The sequence below is a fragment of the Cardiocondyla obscurior genome, linkage group LG03 (assembly GCF_019399895.1).
Source record: "Cardiocondyla obscurior isolate alpha-2009 linkage group LG03, Cobs3.1, whole genome shotgun sequence".
NCBI lineage: Eukaryota > Metazoa > Arthropoda > Insecta > Hymenoptera > Formicidae > Cardiocondyla > Cardiocondyla obscurior.
Window position 1 is genome coordinate 3,809,700 of NC_091866.1, and position 25,284 is coordinate 3,834,983.

General features: G+C 39.6%; 1 protein-coding gene across 7 annotated transcripts in view; it reads left to right on the forward strand.

The window, feature by feature from the left end:
* The window catches only part of LOC139101216 (latrophilin Cirl), a 335,791-nt gene that overhangs the window by 141,890 nt on the left and 168,617 nt on the right, over positions 1 to 25,284 (forward strand). The window lies entirely within an intron of this gene.

A 25,284-nucleotide genomic window follows, 5' to 3' on the forward strand; every position in this document is an offset into this window, starting at 1 on the left:
TTGAAATAAATTTGATACAAGCTGCAAATTAATACTGCAATTAAATACTAATGGGATATCGATAATATTTAAAACACATTCAGTAGAATTAAATGCGTATTCTGTTATCAAAATATCTGAATTTATCATAGCTTAACAAATGCTATTATTAAATACTAATATGACACGGGGGAAATCGAAATCAAAGAAAACGCAAACAAGATGGAAATAGTTGAATAGATCATGTTATGTCAACTGCATTAATTAATTATAATTAGATCAATATTCACAAACCATATTAATCTATATATAAGATACGCGTTTATAAGCCGCGCGAATTTGTTAAAATTAAATTGTTAATAGAAATAACGTAAAGTAGCAAGTAGAAATCGTCCGATGAATTTATTAACAAATTGGTTTCGTTTCACTCGTGATTTAATCTCTTTTCATCTATGATCTTCGCATTACAGGCATGCCATCTGGCAATTATCTAGAGAGCCTGTGGGGTTTAATTTATATATAAAAATATACCGTACGATCAACAGCGGGCCAGGACCGGTGACGGCGCTAGGTCCGTAAGCCTCCGTGTACCGTGGCGCGCGCTTGCGACGGCCTCGACGCACTCCCGCGTGTGTGAGAGCTGCGGCCTGATACCTTGCGTGTACCGCCGGGCAGCCGGCCGGGCGACCGAGGGTTTGACGGCGTGCCGTGTTACACGCGACGCGTCAGACACCGCAACCTTTATCGTATCTCGAATGCGCTTTGTATTGCAAAACGCTGCGAACGCAGCATGCCGAGTATTTGAATTTAGAACTCGCAGATTTGTATATACATACAGGGTGTCTCAGCCCATGTGTAAAATCCTCTACAGATAGGTAGGTCTTAGGAGATAAATAAAAATTTTTTTAACATTTTGTAAAATTCTCAATTGTTATTGAGAAAAAAATTAATTTGTCTAGCGCAAGAGTGAGAAGGAAGCTGCGGGCAAGTGAGCGCGACAGGCGATTGGCGCCGTCGCCTATCGCGCTCACTCACCTATAGCTTCCTTGTCCTCTTGCGCTAGACAAATTAATTTTTTTTTCAATAAGTATTGAAAATTTTTCAAAACGTTAAAGAACTTTTTTATTTATCTCCCTAAGACTTACCTATCTGTATAGGATTTTACACATGGGCTGAGACACCCTGTATAATAATAATGTCATGTTAATCATATAGGTACCGAAAATTGCTCTTTTACGACTATTGCGCCGATTTTCCTGGATAGTGCGTTAACATTAATTCAACCTGAGTGAAAGTCGATGTTCGCGGCGGTCTTAATAGCAAGACCCCTCATTGAAGCGAGCAAGAGTTTATGCGCGCCATTTCGTAATTTCTTCGTTAGCAGTTACCGTCTGCGATACGGAAGTAACTAATTGCGCGAAAAAGCTATTAGGAACGATCGGCTTGATTTGTTAAATAAATCATTCGAATTTTTCGGTGTTGTAAAAACGTTGCGCGACGCGCGGGTTTTCTTAAAATAAATCCCGTTACGCAAGCGAACCTCCTCTGACGGACGGAGACGATGTTTATGACAGGAGAACCGATTATTTTCTACAATTTCGTCTTTCCTACCGTGCGTCTCGCTACCAGGCTATTACGTGGCCTCTCTCGAACGCTTACGCGGCAATCAGCTGCTTTCTTCCTCCCAGCAAAGTTCTCTCGATACTGATACGGAACGTTATATACTACGATAATCGCGCGGAGATAAAATCCACGATAAAACGAGTTCGCAGATCGCCAGATAAAGGCTCATACGGCTGAAATATCAATTATTACAGAAGCGAAAGGTCAAATCCGGAATATTCTCGTGAATCTTTTTTTTTTTTTTTTTTAATTGATAAACGGAAAAACAAAACTTTTGATTTCTTTACGTTATTACAATCGCTTATTAATAAAGAGAAGAAAAAAAAATTTGTATTTAAGTTATTCAAGCAACAGCGTATTCTCGGCGTACGTTTTAAATATTTGCGAGGATAGTTTACGTGCATAAACGTTAATCGATGCACATCGTGGCATTTGCAACAAATGATAAAGATATTATTATGTGCGTTGTTCGTAACTTCAGCTTTGATCTAGCTATTACGTCAAAAGTGATAACGCTCATCGCGCTCGTTAAGGGTTAAACCGACCCGAAAATTTCGGGAATAACGATCGAAGTTCCGGCAGCCGCCTCTGCCTTTATCTCACCGATACACCTTCGAGAATATCTCGCAGCGTCGTGCATCGGTTATGAATCCTGTCTCCCTCCTGGTATTTCGCGCTCGTCATTATTGCTACGTTGGTGTGTCCTCTACGTGGACTTGCTCGTGCACGTGTGTGCGTCACGGTCGCGTCCCCATCACGTAACGAGTAATCGTAAACTCGGCAGGGATTTCCAGTCACGTAACGAAAGTCCATTCTGCCTGGTGCATGACGGTGTCGCGTTCACGCGCGAGCGAGCGAAGGGCGAAACGCGTTTCTCTCATCTGGGCGGCGGAGCCCTTCGCGTTATCCGCGCGGTGAATCTCGGGGAGACGAAGCGAGAGAGGGAGAAGAACCGAGATGAGAGAGCCCATGCGAGAGAGCTCGATCCAGCGCGCGTAAAACGTGATCGGGTAATACAATAGATGAGAGATCGATTGCGCGCTCCGCTCATCCTTGCCATCTATAAACGAGCCTCTCGTCATCGTCTAGTCTTCCCCTTCTTTCTTTCTCTCTTTCTCTCCGTTTCGTTCACGGCACGTCTCCTTTCACCTTCTTGAGTTACTACGTGACCTACCCGGGTGTATTCGACTACGTGCATCCTGTTATGTAAGGAGTTTAAACCGAGTATAAATTTTCTCCAAGTCGATAGTTCACCGTTTGTCCGAAAACTCCTGCTAACGAATCTCTTTCTTAATTTTTACTGCCTGAATTAAATCTAGACTCACGTCGTGTATTTAAATTATAATGTAACTATTTTATTTTTTATACAGGGTGTCTCATACCATATGACGCATCCGTGAGAAATAGGTAGGTCTCCTAAATACTAATCAAAAAGTCTTATACTATTTTGTAAAATTCTCAATTGTTACTGAGAAAATAATTAAAATGTGTAGCGTAAGAGCGACTAGGAAGCTGCGGGCGAGTGAGCGCGACAGGCGAATTCGTAGGAATGACGCCGTCGTCTGTCGCGCTCACTCACAGGAGACCTACTATTTCTCACAGATGCGTCATATGGTATGAGACACCCTGTATATTTTTTTTTTACAATTTGTTGATTTTTTTAAATTTAAATTTGATAATTACTTTACTATTATACGAATAAATTCATATTTTCTAACATGCTTGTTCTTTTTATTACAAAAATTTTTCGACGCGTCCACTGTTTCGTGATGGAAATATCACGTGAATTGAAAGGGTTGCGCGAGTCGTGAAAGATCGGTCGATTTAAACGGAAGCCGTTCATCGAACGTATTCACCTCGGACGATTCATCTGGGATGATCACCGACAGTGAGCCCTGTAAATTCGCCTCGGGGTCGTCCCCGTCAGGGGCCGTACGTTCGAGAATTGAGACGTCGCGACGCATTGTGCAACGCGTTTGCCCAAACAGAGAATAAAAATTATTAGGACCGGCGTGTGTGAAGGGAGGAACGAGGGGGAGAAAACGAGGTACACGTCGGGATCGAAAAGAAGGAAAGAAAAGGAAAAGAGAGCGCGGCGCGTAAGCTTTGTCGGATCGGCCATTGTCCGTGCGCCATAAATTTCCCGACCGTTGGGAAATGCATTTTTCCGCTCTGCACCGGGCTTTCGTGGTGGTACAGGTAGCCGACGACTAAATCGGTCCAGCAATCGGGGGGGAGGGAGGGAAGGAGGGGAGACAGGCTCTCCTTCCACGGCTCTCTGCACCTTTTATCGCGCGACTCGCCCTAAGTTCTCTCTTTCTTTCTCGTGCTATCTTGTATACCCTGCGTGCGTCGGCTTAGCATCCCGCTGTGATCGTAACGGTTCCGAAGTATTAGTCGCTTCCGGGGGTAATGTCTGGAGCTTATCAGAACCGTCTGCCGTGTATCAAACTCTGCCGGATATAATTGATTCACGATGCACGAGTACTTGTTGATAAAAATTTATTAATTCTATAAAAGTTTCTATAAACCCTTTTTTTTCCTTTATTTACTTATTAAATTGTTTAATGTTTGATCAAAATTTCTTATCGAGCCGAGGATCCTTTTGGGTTATTCAGAAAATACCGTTCGATCCTCTTCGGATGGAGAGATTGTCAGAAATCAATCAAGGTACTCAAGTGCATCGTTGACAAGGCAACCGCAATTTTTATCGATATTGTCACGTAGAAGAGAAAGGAGGAAGGTATATGCGGTCGGGGCCGTCAATCTGAGATTTACGCGCAACCGGATGTCGTTTCCGCCGTCGTTCATTCGAGCTACGGTTTGTTACGACCGTGAGAGGCATCAAACGCCGGCGGATTGCGGGATTTCGCGAAATGCGGGAGCCGAGCGTGTGTATTTTTTCGGACTGTCGAATTTATAGGTGCACCGAAATCGAGCGTAGAATTGTGAAATATTTGTGCGGGCTTGACGATAGTGCGCACGAGTCGTCAGTGATCGATTCTTTTTTTTTTCCCCTTTTTTTACATAGTTTGGTTAGATTTTATTACGACTAGTCATAAATGTACACGCGTTGAATCTTTCGTTGGGTAACGTGCTTTTTATGAATAAACATTCAGTCATGTACACTGTTAGAAATTTCTTATTGATTTTTAATTAAAATGTAAAGGAAGCATGTGGTTAGGCCCGTAAATAAAATGTAATGAACACTGTATATGAGTATTCATTTATTGATGTCTTAAATTTCATAATTTTTATTATAAAATTTAAGAAATCAGTAAATGAATTAATTATGAAAATTAAGACATCAGTAAATGAATATTTATATAGTGTTCATTACATTTTTTAATGAAATTTAAGACATCAGTAAATGAATACTCATATACAGTGTTCATTACATTTTATTTACGGGCCTAACCACATGCTTCCTTTACATTTTAATTAAAAATCAATAAGAAATTTCTAACAGTGTAATTTTAAATTAATTTTTAAGCAAACTTATGAGCAAAATGCTAGACTCGAAGCTTGGCCCGAGAAAAAGAGTATTAATAATTTATCAATTACGATACAGTGACAATGGTCAATAAATTCTGTTCATTTAAAATTAAAGACGAGGTTCGTGCTTCGATACACTAGATAATAAAGAAGCATAATGGTCGGGAAGAAAATTAAAAGTCGCTCGCCCCGCGAAACAAATTGGAACAAAGTGTGAAATATCGAATTATGGCGGGTTCCCTTTCGTGCGTTTGTCTTCGTAAGATTAAGTGGCAAAGTAACGAACGCGCCGTGGCCGCGGGACTTGAAAAATTTTTGCGAGAGAGCGGGCGCCTCTCCCGCGTATGCTGATACTCTCTCTCTTTTTCTCTCTCGCTTCGCGCGAGCGCGTATTATGCCGCGATATTATCTTAACTTCTGCTGCTAATACGGCTGCGGCGTAACGACACGTATGAATTTTTCATATCAGGTTTTCGGGGAAGGGGAGGGGGAGGGTTTTCTTTTACTTTCTTTTTTTACACTCTCTCGAGTCCATGGCGCGCGAACTTTAATATCGTACGAGAGAAGCGACGTCGCGCCGGGCTCCCGCACGAAAATACGAGCGGAATTTCTTTGCCGGACGCTCGAGGGGTTCGGCTCTTGGAAGCGCTTAGTCGAACAGCGCAGAGCGATATCTCTGCCAGTCTTTTCTTCTCTACTGAGCTCGGCGACTTCAAAGTAGTAGGTATCGCGCACGTTTTACCTCTTTTTCTTTTTTTTTCTTCCGTTTTTTTATTTTTTTATTTTTTTCTATTTTTTCCTTTTTCCTTTCACGTTTATTTCTCTAGAATTGTTCTATCGCACACGTGCGCGAAGTATTGCGCGAGAGACCTATATTTCCAAAAATGTATAACTGCAAAAAAGTCAAACAGAAATTTATCAATTTCTGTTACTAATTTGATTTTCGCTAGGCGAAGTCAATATTGATTTTCAAGAGAAAAAAAAATTTGTTCGAGAAAGAGAGGTAAATGTAACGCCCGGCGACTTACACAGTTTATCAATGTATTATAGAAAACGAAATACATATCGCGTAGATAACACAGAAAACCAGTTCTCGTAACGTTATATCATCTACTGCGGCGTGTTTACGTATCTTTATCTATACTCTGCGACATAATTGACGTTTCCCTAGCTTAACAGCAGCGAGTGACGTTCCTGTTGTCTCAGCGGAAATTAATGCTCTTTATTACAATTCTTTATTTAATCGGGATTGTCTGCTTTACGTCAGCCGTTTTCCGCTTACTTTCAAAGCCTGCGTCGGAATACAAATCGTTTCATAATTTATGCTAAATGTCTCGCAACGGAATGCGTGGCCCGCGAATCGCGGGCGGCCTAATACGCGAAATTATGGCGCTATAAAGGCCCCGAGGGGGGAAGGAAAGCGGCGTAGAAAACAGAGACAGGAAGGAAAGAGGATGAGTGGAACGAGATCGTGACTATGAAAGCGGGGAACGTTTTCGACGACCATTGAATCCCGCATTGCGCGGGTTAGCTTCCTTGTAATTTCGTTTACGTCGGAAAACAACTGTCTCGCTCGCATTTTTCCTTTGTTCCGCGTTTTTTTTTCCCTCCCCCCTTCTTTTCCCCCGTCTCTCATTCGTACGTTCTCGTTTGCTCTTTGACTCTATCTCCATCCTCTCGTCTCACCCCGTCTTTTCCCTTTCTCGCTATGCACCGCCACAATTACAAATTATCTGCAATTTCGTCTGTCCCCGGGCGTTCGTGCTCCGACTCTCTTTAAAAAAAAAAAGAAAAAAAAATTCCTTTTAAACCAGCCGGCGCGGCGCCGCGATGTCAAAACGCGCGAGGCGCGTGTCGAGGCTTACGAGAACGATTTTGCATATCAATATTGTATTTATCTCGTACCGATGAGATCCCGACATAACAACGACTAACTTTAGCTTATTAAAGAGAAAACAAAAAAAAATATATATATATATGTATATATTATAAAAAAAGCATATAAGTTTTACTTAATAAAAACATATTACTATGTTAAAGAAGACGTAAAGTATTTTGCTTTTCTACGCGCGCCATTTGCACGTATCTTTAATTATCTTGCACTATCTTATTATATTAGTTTACATATTAATTATATTCGCTTTGCGGCGGTGCGCGTAATTTATTATTGAACCTTCAAGGCGACAACGATATCAAGCTAATCGTAACGTCTGCACCTGGCATAAACGTTCGTGCGTTAACATTTTTGCGGAAGAACTCGTTTGCGTAATTGCGAATGGGCGACAGCCGGTTAAACGAGAATCGACATTATCGTCGCGATCGTTTTCTTCGAATTGCATCGTTTTCCAATCGAATTTTTCCGCCGGACTAATTTCCTGTAGCGCGATCACCATACGTGGCATCTTAGCCATTATCCCCGACGCCTTTGCACGCTCTTTCGTGCGTTAATCGTGAGAAATGCTAATCTATTTTTAATTCTGTCACGTGTGAACTGTTTTATCTGTCGTATCAATTTTAAATACATTTTGAGTCCAGTTGGTTAATAACACTGTTAGAAAAAAACCTTAAATTTCATGCCCTATTAAGATATAAAAGTAAATTAAATTTAAAACATTAGTAATAAAACTAAACCTTAATGTACATTTTAATAAAATTAATTAAAGTATATAAATGTATTAAATATTAATACATATTTAATACGCAAATAATAAAAACAATTTTAAATTACAGTACATTAAATACATTTTAATGTACGTGTATATTAAATTTTAGTGTAATAAGTATACAGGGTGTCTCAGCCCATGTGTAAAAGTCCTATACAGATAGGTAGGTCTTAGGGAGATAAATAAAAAAGTTATTTAACATTTTGTAAAATTCTCAATTGTTATTGAGAAAAAAATTAATTTGTCTAGCGCCAGAGCGACAAGGAAGCTGCGGGCAAGTGAGCGCGACAGGCGATTGGCGCCGTCGCCTATCGCGCTCACTCACCTATAGCTTCCTTGTCCTCTTGCGCTAGACAAATTAATTTTTTTTTTAATAAGTATTGAGAATTTTTCAAAACGTTAAAGAACTTTTTTTATTTATCTCTCTAAGACCTACCTATCTGTATAGGATTTTACACATAGGCTGAGACACCCTGTATACTTATTACACTAAAATTTAATATACACGTACATTAAAATGTATTTAATGTACTGTAATTTAAAATTGTTTTTATTATTAGCGTATTAAATATGTATTAATATTTAATACATTTATATACTTCAATTAATTTTATTAAAATGTACATTGAGGTTTAGTTTTATTACTAATGTTTTAAATTTAATTTACTTTTATATCTTAATAGGGCATGAAATTTAAGGTTTTTTCTAACAGTGTAACTGAAGTTCGTGCTTAATAAAGTTATGAGATCTCGGTTCTAGACCTTAAAATAAATATCGCTTGAGCTCCCGTCTTATAGGAGATCACGTTCGTTTCGCTTCGACTTTTCTTCAAGTCGCGAACCTATCCCGCTCTGCTTCTCTGAACGAAAACTAAGAGATCGAACGAAGACGGACAGAAGCGAACCAAGCGGGGCCTCATAAAGTGCCGCAATTTCCGGCCAGGACGACAGGAAAGGAAGAAAGACTTTCCGATTCGCCGCGCGACAACGCGCGCTCGCGTTTTAACTCGCCGCGCGGATAGAGTTTGCAGAAAGTTGAAAATCCGACCGCATTCCCACCCAGAAAAGTTTTCGGCTGCCGGAAATGGACTCGTTCGAGGTCTCGCGGTCGTCATTGTCATCGTCATCCTTCCTTAGCATTTCTACCTAGTCTTTTATCTTTTTTTTTCCCCTTTTTTTTCGCCGCTTTTATTCTTCCGCGGAGCTTCTTATTGCCACCTTTCCAATCCTCCTGTTTATCATTTGCAAGTATAATTCCGCAGGGTTTAAGTTAACGCTTTCGCGTATACATTAGCTGTAAATATCCGCGCGAGATGCTATCGCCTGTAATTGGTTCTCCACCCTCGTTACCCTCCCACGACCACCCTCGTGCGGCACGATCCCTTCGCACGCGTTCGAAATCAATTTGGCTGTTATTTGAAAACTTCGCTGCTCAGCCTTCCCTTTTATGTTTACAGTATAAATTATGATCGGAATGGAATCAATATTCTCGCCGAGTAAGCGATTCCCAATCGACCACGAACGGTGCGAGCTCATTTTTAATTTCTGTACAAGGAATAATGTAGCGTGACATTTAAGGTGCAAATAATTAAATAAATTAAATAAAAACCATTTTTATTTAATTTATTTAATTATTACCTATATAACTTCATAATATGTTTAAGTAAAAATTATGAAAATATTATGCGCATACAGTTATACAATAAATCGGGGAGGGTTCTCGCTGCTGAGAGCGCGATGCGTTTAAATTAAGAAACACGATATGATTAATTCCTCAGTAGCCATGAAAAAAACGTCGAAGACCCCACGTTGAAAATAATCGTAATCGCGTTTGCCATGAATATGCGAATTCGATCAGCATACCTTTCGTTCGCGCAGAGGGGAAAGGGAAAATTTATGCGGGCAAGGTGTACGAGATTGCTCATTTAGTACAAGTTCCGATCGTAAATCCGAAGCGGTCTTCGTGCAGCTCTGGTTTTTCTCCTAGCGCGATTCCGCCTGCATGTGCAACGGAACGAATGTTACGTGCACGTAATGACTTAAAAGCGGGTTCGCTTTAGCCGCTCAAAAGTGTTGATATCGGCCGACGATCTTTCGCGGTGCCGTCGCGTCAAGGTGTGCCAAAAAGTGTGCCACGCAAATGAGAACGGAGCCTGAAGAAAAGAATTCCCGGCAATAGGAATGTTTCGCTCTTTTGTCGGAATTCGACCCGTGCGTACAATGCTCTTTCGGTGATTTATACCGCTAAATTTCGACGTGTATGGAATCTGACGAATGCGGCATATTTTTTTTTTCTTTTTTTAATTTTTTTTAATGAAAAATGATTGTGATCGATAGCGCGCGACTTTTACAATCATTCTCGCGATATAAATAAATTCTTACTTTAATAATAAAATTATATTTTTAATATAATAATTAATTTGTACGATCAAAACCAAAAGTGTAGGAAAAATATCAGTGTTTTCTTTCGTACTTTTATATCAAAGTATTATTTGAATTATTAAATTTAATTGAATTGAATTAATAATAAATCGTCCAAAATCGATCTTTAAATAAATGGGCCCACTTTCTTTATTTCAAAGCAATGGTCCGACTTTATTCTAAAATTAAATAAAATTTGGTTTTGTCTATTTCAATTGTTGTTCGTTTTGCGCGTGTGCGGAAGAAATGAAGAAAGGATCGGGGAAACAATCCGCCGGTCCGAATCGGGCGAGTGCGCGACGCCAGAAAGTAATCACCAATTTTTATCGGATCAATATTTATTCTATAATTAAATTATTCGCGAGAAGCAGATTGGAGCGGTAGAATTAACTCCCTATTCTCCTTCTCCCCTTTTTTTTTCTTTCCTGTTTTTATTCCGCTTAGCTGGTCTTTACAATTTTTTAAACCTACATAAAAAAATTAGTTAACGCCACGGTTTCATTCAATTTGTTGCAAAAAAACCAAAAATGTGCACCGAATTTATTCTTCTCTTTTTTTTCTCTCTTACCCAAAGAAAAAAAAATTAGTTTACGCCACGGTTTCATTCAATTCGTTGCAAAAGAATTAAAAATATGCACCGAATTTAGTCTTTTTTTTTTTTTCTCCCACCCAAAAAAAAATTAGTTAAACTTCGACTTAAAGACTATACGTCTACAATGAAATAATATCAGGTTTCTGGGTTTCCCTCTGAATATTATCGGAAGACATTAGAGAAACGCGCCCTTTACCGATAATAAATTCTCGCTCGGTTAGCGGAATTAATCGCGTCCGAGGCACCGCGCTGGATCAAGAGGTTTTCTTATTCGCGCGATACTGTCGATTCGCCTCGAGCGAACGGCTGTCGGTTCTGCCAAATTTAAGGGCTACGGCGATCCGGCGCCAATGCACGTTTAAATTGATGGCTTCACGGTCCCTTGCATTTCGCGCTTAGGTACTTCGTGTCTTTCCTCTGCCCGCACGAACGCGGAGCCCACCCTTTCCCCTGTTCACGAGGGAGGCGCGATCTGGAGCTTTATCCTATTAATCAATGCGCATAAATTGTTTTAAGGGAATCGTTACCGCGCCATTCGGACGTGCCCCGCGCGACGTTGTTGCCGGGGGTTAATGTCGCGCGCAGAATGAGGGACGAAAATCAAAGCGGCGAACCGGAATCATTAGATGTAACGCGAAATATATAGACGGCGTCGGCCGAGATTTATTGGCTCTGGAAATTGGGAAGTTAACGCCACGGTTTCATTCTATTCGTTGCAAAAGAACCAAAAATTTGCACCAAATTTAGTCTTCTCTTTTTTTTCTCCCACCCAAAAAAAAAAAAAATTAGTTAACGCCACAGTTTCATTCAATTCGTACGTATCTTAACTTCGAGTTATTTTCCGAACAATTGACCTCGTTTAAGGGCATCTTAGAATTCGACAAAAGGACGTTACAGCCTTCGCGAGGCGGGAATGAAGGGCTGCACGGGTCAAGCTCGGAGTGGTTGCCTACAAAAAAGGGTCTTCGCACGGTGCGACGTTTTATTTCGCCCTGAACTCTTGTTCCTTTTCCCCATTCCTCCTCTTCCCTTCTCTCGCTTTCCGTTTCGTTCCACCAACTATTCGCTCCTTCTCGAAACACGCTGCATTGTGCTCCGAAATAGCGGCGTCTTGCGTGGATAGTGAATAAAGGGAGGAACGAAGAGCGCATAGGATGCAATTAACTCGGGACGAAGAGCTTAATCCGCGAAACTCCTTCGTCGTCACGTCCCCCTTATCCCCCTTTACATTGCAATTGCTTTTCTCTTTCCTCCACCTCCCCCTTCTCCGTTCTCGCCCTCCCCTTTGTCGGGCGTTCTTTATAAAATTTCGAAAAATTTCGCGGCCTATCGAATTAAAATGAGTAGTTATGTAGTAAGAGAGAGAGAGAGAAGGAAAGAAAGAAAATAAGTAGAAAGCTTTAAAGCAAAGACGGATTTCTTTCGAAGGAGTTTAACTAAGGCGATTGCGTGGGAGAATGGTTTTAATCGATCGCCGTGATATCTCGAGCGCTTAAAACAGGAAAGGCGACGGATTCCCCTTTCAATGGTCTTGAAAAATGGGGGCTGCCGGTGGCCGCGAGTGCTTTTAATGGATAGCCCTCCCGCGAGTCTCCCCCGCTTGCATTCGTTTTTTCACCCTTCTATATTATTTTAAAAATTCAATGCTTACCTAAAAGTTGCTCCGCCGATGCTTGATGCCCCCCGGGCCTGCTCCTCCTCTCAGATGGGACGTGACGAGCCATCCTTCCGCGCACTAGAAACTCGCGAACGCGACCGGGTTAATTACTATCGCGAAAATTAATTAACACTTTCGCGCGTTATTTTTCGACACTGCTGTAAAAAGAAAATCCTGAAAAAGAAAACAAGTTACTGACTTACCAATCTGCATGAGCGTCAGCGGAGTTGTAGAATTCTGCCGGTGGCTGTAACATAAAAAGGAAAATATTAATGTAGACATGCTAGTTAGTTCATAGGTTTAACAAAAAAAAAAAGTAAACGTTTTTTTTTATTTAATTTAAAAAATTAATAATTACCTAAAAGTTGCTCCGCCGATGCATGATGCCCCCCGGCCGGCTCCTCCTCTCAGATGGGACGTGACGAGCCATCCTTCCGCGTACTAGACACTCGCGAACGCACTCCCGTAAAAAGATAATCGTAAAAAAACGCCGGAAAACTAGCGGCACTCCCGAAACGACCGACGAACCGGCTGCGGTTCGTATTATCACTGATATCGGCGCGCGGCACTTTAATTTCTCACTGACACAACGACGCGAAGCAGCGGAGTTTCTCTTGATCTGTAACAGATAAATTAAAAAATTATATTTTAGATATTAAATCTAATTAAATCAAATAATAAAAGAAAAACGTTATCAAAAATCTTAACCATTTAATTCCGAAGAAAAATTAAAACTTACCTTGGGGTTGCTCCGCCGGTGCAGGATACCCTTCCTGAGCCTCCTCCTCCTCTCAGGATGTCTGCGAGATGTCGGGTTGGTCTTTCTTTAATGGCAGAGTGTTATCTGAAACAGAAAAATTGCAGTTAATATTCTGTTCTGCTGAATATATTATTCAGCGCATATTTTTTTATATTTTACATCGCGCTTGTTTTGGTGCCGAGCGACCGGACGTACATTCCAACGCTAGCACAGCTAACTCGCACCGTTCCCCTTATTCTCCGCGGTCCCCGCGCCTACAGTCGTTGATCCCTTTTACGCTGAATCGTGAAAGTAAATTCGTAAATTGTAAATGCTTATATGTTTCGGTTTTTAACAAATGTATTTTTTAATATCAACGGCGAAAATACAGACGTCGCAGCGATATCAATCCAAGTGCTTCTTTTGGAAGACGGAGAAAACCGAGGCGAACGGGGTAACCTGACCAAAGGATGCAAAACTTCCGAAAAAAAGCACCAGGAAAGCGTGAAGTGCGCCAATCACGAGGCCGTTATTGGTGGCAATTATGATAATAGCATACCTCGAGCAAGAGCGGTCCTGCGCGCGGGCGTGCCTATCCAACACACACGTGCGAGCGATACATGCATGTACAGACGCGCATATACAGGGTGTCTGACGGTCGTTTGCTACTCTTTTACCGATAGTTTGTTAAACAAGTCGAATATCGATATTACTTTAATCAAAGTTAGATAAAAATTCTTCCCCCCCAATTACGTTAACAATTAAATTTAATAGACAAAATTCAATTTTGGAATAAATAATTTATATGTATTCCACATTTATCTCTAGCGATTTTATATAGATAAAAATTTAATTGTTTATATAATCATTATTATAAATTGAAATTAATTCTGCCCTTAATTATATAAAATATGCAATCAATTTTCAATTTATTTTCAAACAGAACGATCGCTCAGGCGGAGCGTGACGACTACCTCCCCGTGGTTTTCCATGAGCACATTCGGCGCAGGGACACCTAACGGTGGAACTGCGCTGTCTGTGGCTAAATGTCGTCTCCGTGAAACCGCCCACGGACGTTGTGAATTTTTCCATTGCTTTACTCGGGGTCGGTTTTGTTAGATGTGATAGATTATTGTAGCGTATGCTCTAAAAGCGAGATCGCGTAAGATGCCTTCGGCGTCTTACACAATAAATATCTCTGCGAGATACTGGAAGACGAGACTAATGACAGTCGCCGTGTAATAGAGGGTATCGTAAGTTTGGCGAAGTTTGACTTCGGGAAGAAGTTCCGGAAGCAGCGAGAAGATAGTTTAAGCTAACTTGGAGCGCGATGAATCAAGAATGCGTCACGTACATTCATCGAGGTTCCATCTTACTTTTCTCCTTGGGGATTTATTTCTCTCCCGGATTCCGTCGTTAATCCTGTACGTCCAGTCGTACGTTTTTTATTATTTTTTTTTTTCTCTTTTTTCTCCCCCTTTTTTTCCCTAGCACAGTTGAAAAATGCGCGATGCTTTGTTTGAAATCCTAAATCTTCGTTTCACCGATAGAAATTTATTTATGGAACGAAAGTATTAAGGATTACACTCACGTAAATTATTTTTTTTTTCTTTTTTGGTCGCTAATAATTTATTTTAAAATCCTTGTACTTTTGTATGTGCAGAAAATACCCGCGTTTTCTTAGATACGATATGCTCGCTTTAATTTATACGTAATAACGTAACTTCAATTCAAAGATCAAATAGATCTGACTACGGTCGCTTACGCGAAATGTTCTGCGGGCTGGTTTATTTAGACATCGAACGCGGGCCAATCGTACACAGTCAATCCAGTCGTCGTCTCCGCATCGGCCGCACGCGATGGCGATTTAGCCGTTTCGAAAATATTTTCCCGGCGAGTCGATGAAACCTTTTTCGAGCGAGGAAAAACACTTTACTGGCTGAGAGCCAAACGGTATGTGGTCAGATGCACCAAGCGCGAACTCAAAGAGGGGCCGGGGTGGGCTTGAGTTCGCGAAGAATCGCGAGAAGTTTCAAGAACTCGAAAGTTAGAGAAAACGAGGCGCGAAAGCCGATGCCGACCGGCTCGTCTCGCGTACAATCACAATCGCGATCGCCCATTTCGACGAGCGCTTTTCGGAAGAGCGAATCGAGAAAACGCTATTGCCGTCTCCGCCACCCGCTGGAAAACTTTCTTGAGCGAGAGTGATGGTAAACAAACTCTCGGATGCGTTTCGTCCTCAAAACAAACCGGCTGGTTCCCAGCGGAATACGTAACGCAAGTTGCAGCGGAATATTTACTCGAATTTCTTCATTCGGAAAATATCCGATATATACATATGTATTTTTTTAAACATTATTAAAAAAAAAAAAAAAATACGTTTAAGAGAGTACGTTTACATAAAAATTAATTTGAAAGTAGAACAAAATCTTTTTTTTTCGGATGTTTTATCGGATCGAACGATTTACAAACTTATGCGCAAAAGTTACGTCTTGGTTGGGAATAATTTCGCGACCCTTTCGCGTATCTTTTCTGCAGAACAAAGATCCGGGACGTTCGTCCCTCGCGGAACGAGGGTGTATCGCGATGAATAACGCGATAAAAATAGAAGACGTCGAGATATTTTACCCCTTTTCTTTTGCCGCGGTGGGATGACTTTTATGCAAACGATCGTCGACGTACCGCGTCAGCGTTCTCGGATATGCCTACGCGTTGCACTTTTCCGCGCCGGACAAGCCGTCGCGGAATTTCAACCCTTTACGACCCTTTACGTCGGGACATGCTGAACATAACTGTCTTGACATAGCGCAGGGAAGTCCTATACATCTTTCCGGAAAAGCATCATGCCATGATTTATTTCCGCGAGCATTTACTGCAATTTTTCCAGAATATGAATTTCTGCGAAGGATCACGGCGTCCAGAAATATTTTACTTCAGTTTATTAGCTTTTAATATAATATTAAATCCTTTCGCGACGTTGAAAAGTCACGAATATCATCCGGACAAAGTAGAACGACCGGTTTTTATTTATGTTAAAAATATATAAAAATTGTTCTACTGACAGTTTTTATCGTGCTCGAAAGATCCGTTCTATAGGATAAAAAGTACAATTCGCGCCACGAGCGTAAGCGGTAAAGGCTGAGAAAATGAAAGGGTATAAAAGCCACGTGGTAGGTCGAGATGAAGGCTGACAATGCATCACGCTATGAGCATAAAAACAATTTCATTAAGATCGCGATAAAATACAAGCCGTAAAGCGAGCGAGCGGGTACTGATATCTGTGTCGCAGCAGTAGCGAGATATATAAACTGCGGAACTCGCGAAATCACTCCAAGGGATCTTTAGCAGTTGAATCGGGCAGAGGGTGACGGCGACTGCGAAGATCGACGTTCCCCCTTCGTTCTTCCCCGGAGAGCTATTATTGATATAATCACCCCGTCGTGCGTGTCACCCTCGTGTGGCGACGAAGTCATCCACCTTAGACCCTATTATTGTTCCTACATCGTGCTTCTCTATGCAACCGGAGGGGTCTCGACACGCTTGCATATCATAAAAATCGATCGCTGAATATCTCGCCGGGACTCTTACATTAGGTGACAATCGATTAGCGAAACGTCCACCGTTTGAATTGACGAAGATCTTTTTTAAAGCCAGATCCGCGTCTATTAAAGCACTTGGAGTCTCCGTCATCCAAAAGCACGATGCCCTGGGAATGCACGGTGTCTTCGGACTTTTTCGCTTCGGTTTTATGCTTCGCTGCGAGATATAAATTTCCGTATTTTACGGTTTTCAGTACATCACCATCTCGCTTAATTACGAGCGGGCTGTCGTCGTATCGATGATTATTTATACCGTGTGCTCGAGACGTTTATTGCTCGTCGTCTGGCTGCCTCTACGTGCCCGCCGCCCCCGGGGGTGCAGGAACTTAATGATGTCCGACGATGGCCGGCAAAAAGGTCCCAGCATGATTTACATGTCAATCCCTCGACAGGGTGCGCGACAAGAAACAAGCACGAGAAGAATAGCGTTGCATATTTATTAGGTCACACGGTACAATGTTAAAGTCTGATCTGACTTTTTTTTCCTTTTCTTTCTTTTTTATCTTTCTACGAAAACATTTTGGTGTAATTTACATCTTTGGAAATTCAGAAAACGCCTTTCTCTCTTAAAATGTTAGGCACGATTTTTCATCGAGTCACTTTTAAATAATTTGAAATTGAAAAGCTGCGGTGCAAATTAATTGAAGTATGTATTTCAATCTGCAAGATCTGAGCGTTTCTAAATGTTGATGCCGATTCACGTTTCAACGAGTCGCAAAAGGTATAGGGAAGTAGTAAAACATAGAGAAAATCGCCGATAAACTGCCGCGGCAGTTCGATGGAATTTGACGCGATTAAAATGGTTGTTCTCGCCTCCGTATTTGCTTGTTTTGCGCTCGTTTCCTTGGCAAGAAAGCCGGAGAGAGGAGCGCGTTCCCGCGCGAATTTGCGAAGTGAAATAACGTCGTTAAATGCGAGGGACCGCGGACGGCAAGAAGCAGGCAAATTCACGTTGAAATTGATTTGATTACTTCGACTTCCTGCCGCGATGCAGTTTTTACAGCCGGTGCCGAGTCGGCGTCGCGCGGGAGAGATCGTCCGTGCGAGCGTAAGACCGAGACTTCGAATCCACGCGAGTGCGAATCGGTCGGTCGATTATAATGTACGAGACTCCCTCGACGCCGCGGAAAGGGGGAGGACGCGTGATTCCATTTGCCGATCGCAAATCGAAACCGCAAACCCGCGCAAAACCGCAACGATAGATATATATTACGTCGATCGGGGCGGATCGAACCTGGCCGCGCATTCGTCCCCCCCGCGCGCTTTAAAATCGTCCCGATGCACATCCAATCCTATTCCGTCCACTCGGCGCTGCGCGATCCGCGTTTCCTACCGCGAATTCCGCCCGCTAAATATTTCGCGAATATTGCCCTCGCCGCGATTCTATTATGCCCGTTCTCGAATTTCGATTTTATCTAGATTTTATTTATGTTGGGGTACTCCTGCACGGGGGAGGCGAACTGCGAGAGTTCACGACTCAGCATTTATTTTTCAATGTAATTCCCCGCGTATTTATTTTTACAATAATATCTGATACACTCGTTACCTAAAAATTAATATTTTGAATTTTGCTGCAAGAGTGTCTATCATACACCAAGTTTGACGTTGCGTTTAAATATTTGTCTTCCTCATATTTACGCTTTATATTTTTCTTTTTCATTTACTGTAATTTTTTATAATGAAATATGTACGCTTAACGCACATCGTGACTTGTTATTGGAGTACAAATTAGTTCGGTCGATTTTTTAAAAATTATTTTAAAGAATTTTAAATAATTCTAATTAAAATTTATATACGGACATTTTCAAATTAATATTCCATCAATCACAACTTTTGAATAATTTTTATTCTAACTACATATATATAATTAAAGTAAAAATGTGATGTGCTGATGCTGATTGGTATTTTTAACAATAGTTCTACATTAAAATTAGTTTTAAACATAGTTTCAGTTATTATTACATTTTTTAACAAAGAGCATATAGCCGAATAAGCATGCTTTTACCGAGTTTTCAATCGGTACTGTGGGGATCAATTTGATATCAGATAAAAACAATTTCGTCAAAATTTTAACTTTTAATTTCAAAACAGTTTACGAGTAATAATGGGGATTTTTTTCCAAACACTTACGAATAAAAGCAATAAAAAAACACTTTCATCATTATTCCCGAATTAATGAAACGCGATTTGTAATAGAAAAAATAAAACTTATCAAGTTTTAACAGAATGAGTCTTCCATTCATTTTTGTATTTAAGAATTTTTTAAATGTTTTTGATTTCGTGGAACATTATAAAAAAAATTAATAAAAAGAATTAAAAACTGATTTAAAAAAATAGTTTTGTATTTTAATTATTTGTATTATATTATATTAATAAAAAATATCAAATTTACATTTGATACAGATATTACTATATTTATTATAAAACGTATTATCAAAATATTTTAAATTCATTTTTATTACTGTTTTTATTGTTCACTACACAGTGACCTGGTATTATTAAAAATGCGAATTAAAATTTCTGCTGATCTTACAATTTTTGATAAATATATAGCTGTGACAAATAGTATAATTTTCCCTGCTACATCTGACATGTATGACAGGTTTGTCAACCAACTTGGAATAAGAGCAAGTGAGATTTCGGCATATTAATGCGAAAACATTTCGTTGCTTCATTGAAGCTTGTATTTCATTTCGACAATAATGGAATGAACCGAAGTTCTCGATACTGCTATGATTGCGCTAATGGTAAGCGTATAACTGTACCTTTGGTACTGTACCAGTTGGTTTGGTTGCTTTTGTCACATACTAAATATTTATTTAGAATAGTAAGACCAGCGGATTTTAAGTTGAATTTTTAATATTACTTGGCACTGTGTAGTGATTAATGAGGAGAGTGATGAAGATTAATTTGAAGTATTTTAAATATAAATTGCTAATATGTTTTATAATTGTACTTTCTGTATTCAAATATACATTTGGTTTGTTTAATCAATAAAATATTGTACCAAGAAGTTAAAATATAAAATTATTTTTAAAAAATCAGTTTTTAAATTCTTTCATAATGTTACACCAAATTAAAAAAATTATAAAAAATTCTTGAGTACACAGGTGCATGAGAGACTGTTTTGTCAAAATTTGATTATTTCGTTGCATGTTTTTACATATGCATTAAAAAATAATATTAATTTTATTTTTTCTGTTAAAAATCAGGTTTCAATTTGGGGATCATGACGAAAGTATTATTTTATGGCTTTTACTCGTTAGTATTAGGATAAAAATCACCATTAATTAATTTTGATTTTTATTATCGAAATAAATAAATAAAAACCAAAAAAATAGGTTTTTTAATTATTCGTAAAGTGTTCGAGATTAAGAGCTGAAATTTGGACTAAATTATTTTTGTTTGGTACCACATTGATCTTTTACATTGCCGATTAAAAACTCAGTGGGAGCATGCTTATTCGGCAATATGCTTTTTGATAAAAAAAAAAAAAAAAAATAATAACCAGAACTTTGCTTAAAACTAACTTCAATGCAGAACTACTGTTAAGAATGCCTATCAGTATCAGCACGTTACATTTTTACTTTAAGTATATATTTGTAATTTGAACAAAAATTATTTAAAAGTTATAATTGATGTAATATTATTTTGAAAATGTACATATATATAAATTTTAATTATAATTATTTGGAGTTCTTTAAAATAATTATTATTTTCATTGAGTTTCAAGGTGCGGACAAACGGATGATGGAAGCCTCAGAAATATATCCGTTCGGGAATTCATTAACGTTCGGTCCCGTCCCGCTCGATCGTGGAATTCGGCTCTCTCTCTTCAGGCTTTTCTCCCCTCCCACTATTTTTTTATTCCCGTCATTTGCATCAACATCCACCGGCCGTGGAATAGATTAACGCCGGTAAACCGGGCATAACGTCGCCCGTGAATTCCGGCCGTGAATTTTAACCGTGAAAATATGCTCGCGTTCTTTGTACGCGGTACCGACGCGCGCGCACCGGCAGGATAATCCGCCGAAACGAACAAACTCGTTTCGAAGCGCTTCTTCCAAGCGTAGAGACCACTCGACATAATGCTAGATTATGGTTAGAGGTCGGGTTTCTCTTCTCCTGTTTTCTCCTCTGCCGTCTCTCTCCCTCTTTTCTCTTTTCAATCCCTCCGCGTACATCAGCAGACTCGCATCGCTGCTCGCCTTCTTTTTACCTTATGACGCCGCACGGACTCGGGGAAATCTACACGAAATTTCGTATATGTACCGTATCTGAGATCATTTCATATTCTGTGCGTTCTCTTAAAAAAGAAATAATTTTCTTTTTTAAAGAATAAAAAAAAAGATTAAACAGTTCTTCGCGGACATTTAGATTGCAATTGGATATTAACTACTTTTTATTTATTATTCCGGAATTTTGTTTTCATTATTATTCAATTAAAATCGAAAATATAATTTCTCATATTTGATAAATTATTATTTTATGCGTATAATTTTTATTAATTAAATTCTACGTATTTTAACATAAATGTCGATGAGCAGATGGAATTTGATAGTTAATTGCTATTACGTGTCGTGGTACCAAATGTTTTCATGATGACAGAGCCAGCCTTCATCAGTTTCTCACCCTATGTTGAAAAGACATTTATCACTCTCGCCGGAAGTCGCTAAGAGGATGAAAGGAGAGGGTGAAATATAACCAGGAACCCGGGGTGAAGGTTTTTTTTTTTTTTATTCCTATCGACACTTAATTAAAAGTTAGTGACACCGCGCACAAAACTGAAATTATGACAAGAATAGTTTTATAATGCTAATAGAAAAAAAAAGAAAAAAGATTGCATAGAATATTTGTATTTAAATTTGAAAAAGTGATAAAAAAAGTAGTGAACCTGATATTTTCAAAGGTTACTAAGTACGAAAGAGGAAAAAAAGAATTTCCATCATAAAATTGTGAGATTTCCCTCTTCCGAAAAAAAAAAAAAAAAAATTAGGTCGTAGTTGCATAAGGTTGTAGTTACTCCTTCTCATTTTGTTAATAACTGAGAAAGACTAAGGCTAGAAAAACTGGTCTTTGTCATTTTCACAGAAGAAATGCGAGAAAAGCGGCTGCGAGTAAAAGAAGACAAAGAGGATTGAAAGCGTGCCAGTCCGTGTGTCACTTTTCATTCGCGTAGTACAATTCGAGTGTTTTTGAGACGAGATATTTCCCTTAGACAGAGGAGCTTCGTAATGAGACAGGGCCCGTTCCTTATCGGTCTTTTCCGCTCAATTAAAAACGAGATTCCCCTAACCAGAACGCGATCGCGTGCAATGGCTCAGAAGTCATCCCTCCCCCCCGTCATGTCTGACGAGGGTGTCTCTCGGACGTCATTAAATCCGAGGAACGCGCGTCATTCTATTTTCCCGAGGTTATCGAGAACCTCTTCTCGCCATTTACCGATAAATTCGTGTCTGTGAAGCTGCTAGCACGACATTCTACAAATATAAAAAAAGAAACTAAAAGTTCTAATAGCACTTTGCATAGTTCTACAGTTTCTGATAAAAATTAAAGAGTTCCGCGTTTTTTGTATTAAGAAATAAAATTTGAAAAAAATGACGTGTTAACTTCGCGAATCTAGCACGGCAATTTTCTCTCCAACGTACCTACTAAAACCTGTCACTGCCAAATATAGATGCCGTCCCACCTCCTCCTTTCTCTCGTTTTAATTTCTTAAAAATTACGGCCGCTTAGAATTTTACGCCCGTGCGCCGCCGTGCGAATATTTCTTTATTAAATTGATTCACACATCGTTCCCCTATTACATTCTTTATTTTAATATTTCCGCGTAAAATCTTAACAATTTTAAACCCTCGTGATATTCAATTAATTTCGCTCGTCAACCTTTTCTCCTCGTTTCTTCCGTCATATATTTTCGTTCAATGAAGAGAGATCGTTCGAAAACATAATCTTTTATTTTTATTCTTTATACGTTTATTTAATTTATGTATACTACAAGTATGTAAAATAAAAGGACTGGGAATAAAAGATTTTTTTTCGGTTAAGTGCACTCAAGGGTTTTTTTTTTCTTTTGTATATTTTACTAACTTTTTGCTTTGGTTGAAATTGCTTGTGTAAATCATGATTCCCGAAGAGAAATCTTGCACATGACTATTTAGAAAAGAACGAGACTAATTTGTCGTAAAGGTCGGCTGGTACGTGTCTACTTCGTTCCTCGGATTTGTCGCAACCTCGTAAATTTGTACGACAAAAAAATTCCCACGTGATGTTTTTCCCCGTTTTCACACCGCTCGTTAAGTTTCACACGCCAGCAAATGCGCGATATAAACTTGAAAAGAAAAGTTTAGAAGTTAAGGAAATGTTAGAGGCATTGTTACGATAATTAAATCGTATTATTAGAAAAGAATTCATATCCGAGTCTTAAACTATTATTACACATTTTATAAATTAAATTACATTTTCCTTCTCAAGTTTAATTACTTGTGAATTTTATAAATAGCAAAATTATGCTCCGCAGTTGCGCGTATTAATTATTTTATTTCGATAGTAAAGTATCTTGATAAACGTCCTTGCCTACATTTTTTACTTAAAAGAAAAGGAAAGAAAGAAAAGGAAAAAAAGGTTAAAGATGAAAAAAGTCCTTTAAGCACGCGAGGTAACGTCCATTTCGGACCTGGGATATACAGATTTATCGACCTGACGTTCTGTCGAAGTTTAAGTCTATCGTTAAACGGAACATAAAGATCGTTGCGAGTGATCAATAACGCTGCGCGACATTCCGCGGCGATCGGCTTCCTGCTGCCAATTATTAATCGGCCGACCTGACTTCTCTCCTAGAGTTCTTGCCCGACGCGGCCGCATAGGTTCCCTTTGAGAACGTATGCGGCGAGTCGCACGCACTCGCGTACATACGCATACCCGAACCATTAATTACAACTCATTAGAGGAGCAACCGCCATCTGTCCTGAGTGGGTTGTGAATCACTCTTAATCATTTCATCTGGAGTCCGCCAGCGTGGTGACCCTCGCAGTTTCCTTTTTAGCTCTCTCTCTCTTTCTCTCTTCCCTTTTCCTTCCTTTTCTTTGTCGCACTTTATATTCCCCCTTTTTTTTATATACACATTTTCTTCTCTTTTATAAATGTTTCTTTACATATACGCTTGAATGGAGATGAGAAATAATGTATCCTTGTCTGTTTAACCTGCAACCTCGACTTCTACATCATAAGATACGTTACTCAAGCTTTTAGCAAATACATTTCAGCACGCTAACTGAGGATTAACGTAGGGAATGTTTTTTCTCTAGAAATTTAATATTAATAATCCGAATTTTAATTAATTAGCCCGCAGTACGCAAAACGACATTTTTACTTCACTGTTCTAACATTTCTACTGTTAATTATTATTATTATTATAATTATCTTTTTTTTTTTTTTTTTTAATTCTTTACGTTCTCGTTGACATTATTTGAGATTCTTTTCGTGACAGCTTCTGTATAATCTACTTGTACGTTGGACGTCTTATTTTCTTTTTATCTTCTTGATTTATTCGTTATCCCTTCTTGAATTTCATTGCCGTTAATTTACACGTGTACTAAAACGAGTTTGAAACCCGACGATTCTATTCGTTAGATCTCACAATCGCGGTGAAACGGATCTTTTTCTTTCTCTCTCTCTCTCTCTCTCTCACTCACGGCTCAGTCTTTTCAGTTTCAACGTGAGGTAATTGCGGTTATTTTTAGGAGCGACTATCAACTCGCGATCGCGAGAACCTCGATTGCTCTTACCTCGGAGCGCACCTGCCTATCATAACGCGTTAGCCTGCGGATTAATGGATGTACGCGCATGTTACTTTTTTTTTTTTTTTTTTATTACCGTGAAGCGTGAGGCGCATTACGCGCTACTTACATTGTACCAATGCACCATATGACGTACACGAGTTCTGCCGATTATCCTTGTAATTCTTAACAAAGGCTCCGGACATAGGTACACGATGTACTTCTTCGAGAAACCGCACTTTCTCAGCAAAATACCTCTCTCACACTTGCGCGCGTTGCTTCGAAAGTAATCGGACACCGCCCATCTCATGCAATTTAGCAGCGAGAATTATTCATTACGCGGGAATAACTCGCTCGCTCTGCGTGTTAAAGGTCTTAAGGGAAGAGAGACGTAAGAAACGCGATCTGATGCGCATCGATTTAATTAATATAAAGCCGACGCGAGCTACTTAGCTGTTACTCTTTTTTTTTTTTCCTCTCGCGCGTTATTATCATTTCTCCAAGTTTAAACGGGTGGGTGTGACAAAATAAGAGCAGAAATGAGAAAAAGAGAAACCGCGGGCTGAAGGTAAATAAGGAGAAAATAATTCGAAGTCGACGCTTTTGCGATGAGCGTGAGAAGGACAGACGGAGGTTGACTTAGGTGGCTTAACTCTCGTTATTCTCGTTGTCGTCAGAGCAAACGACTACTTGCGTCACTGGATGCATTTTCTTTTTTTTTTTTTTTTTATTTTCCTTC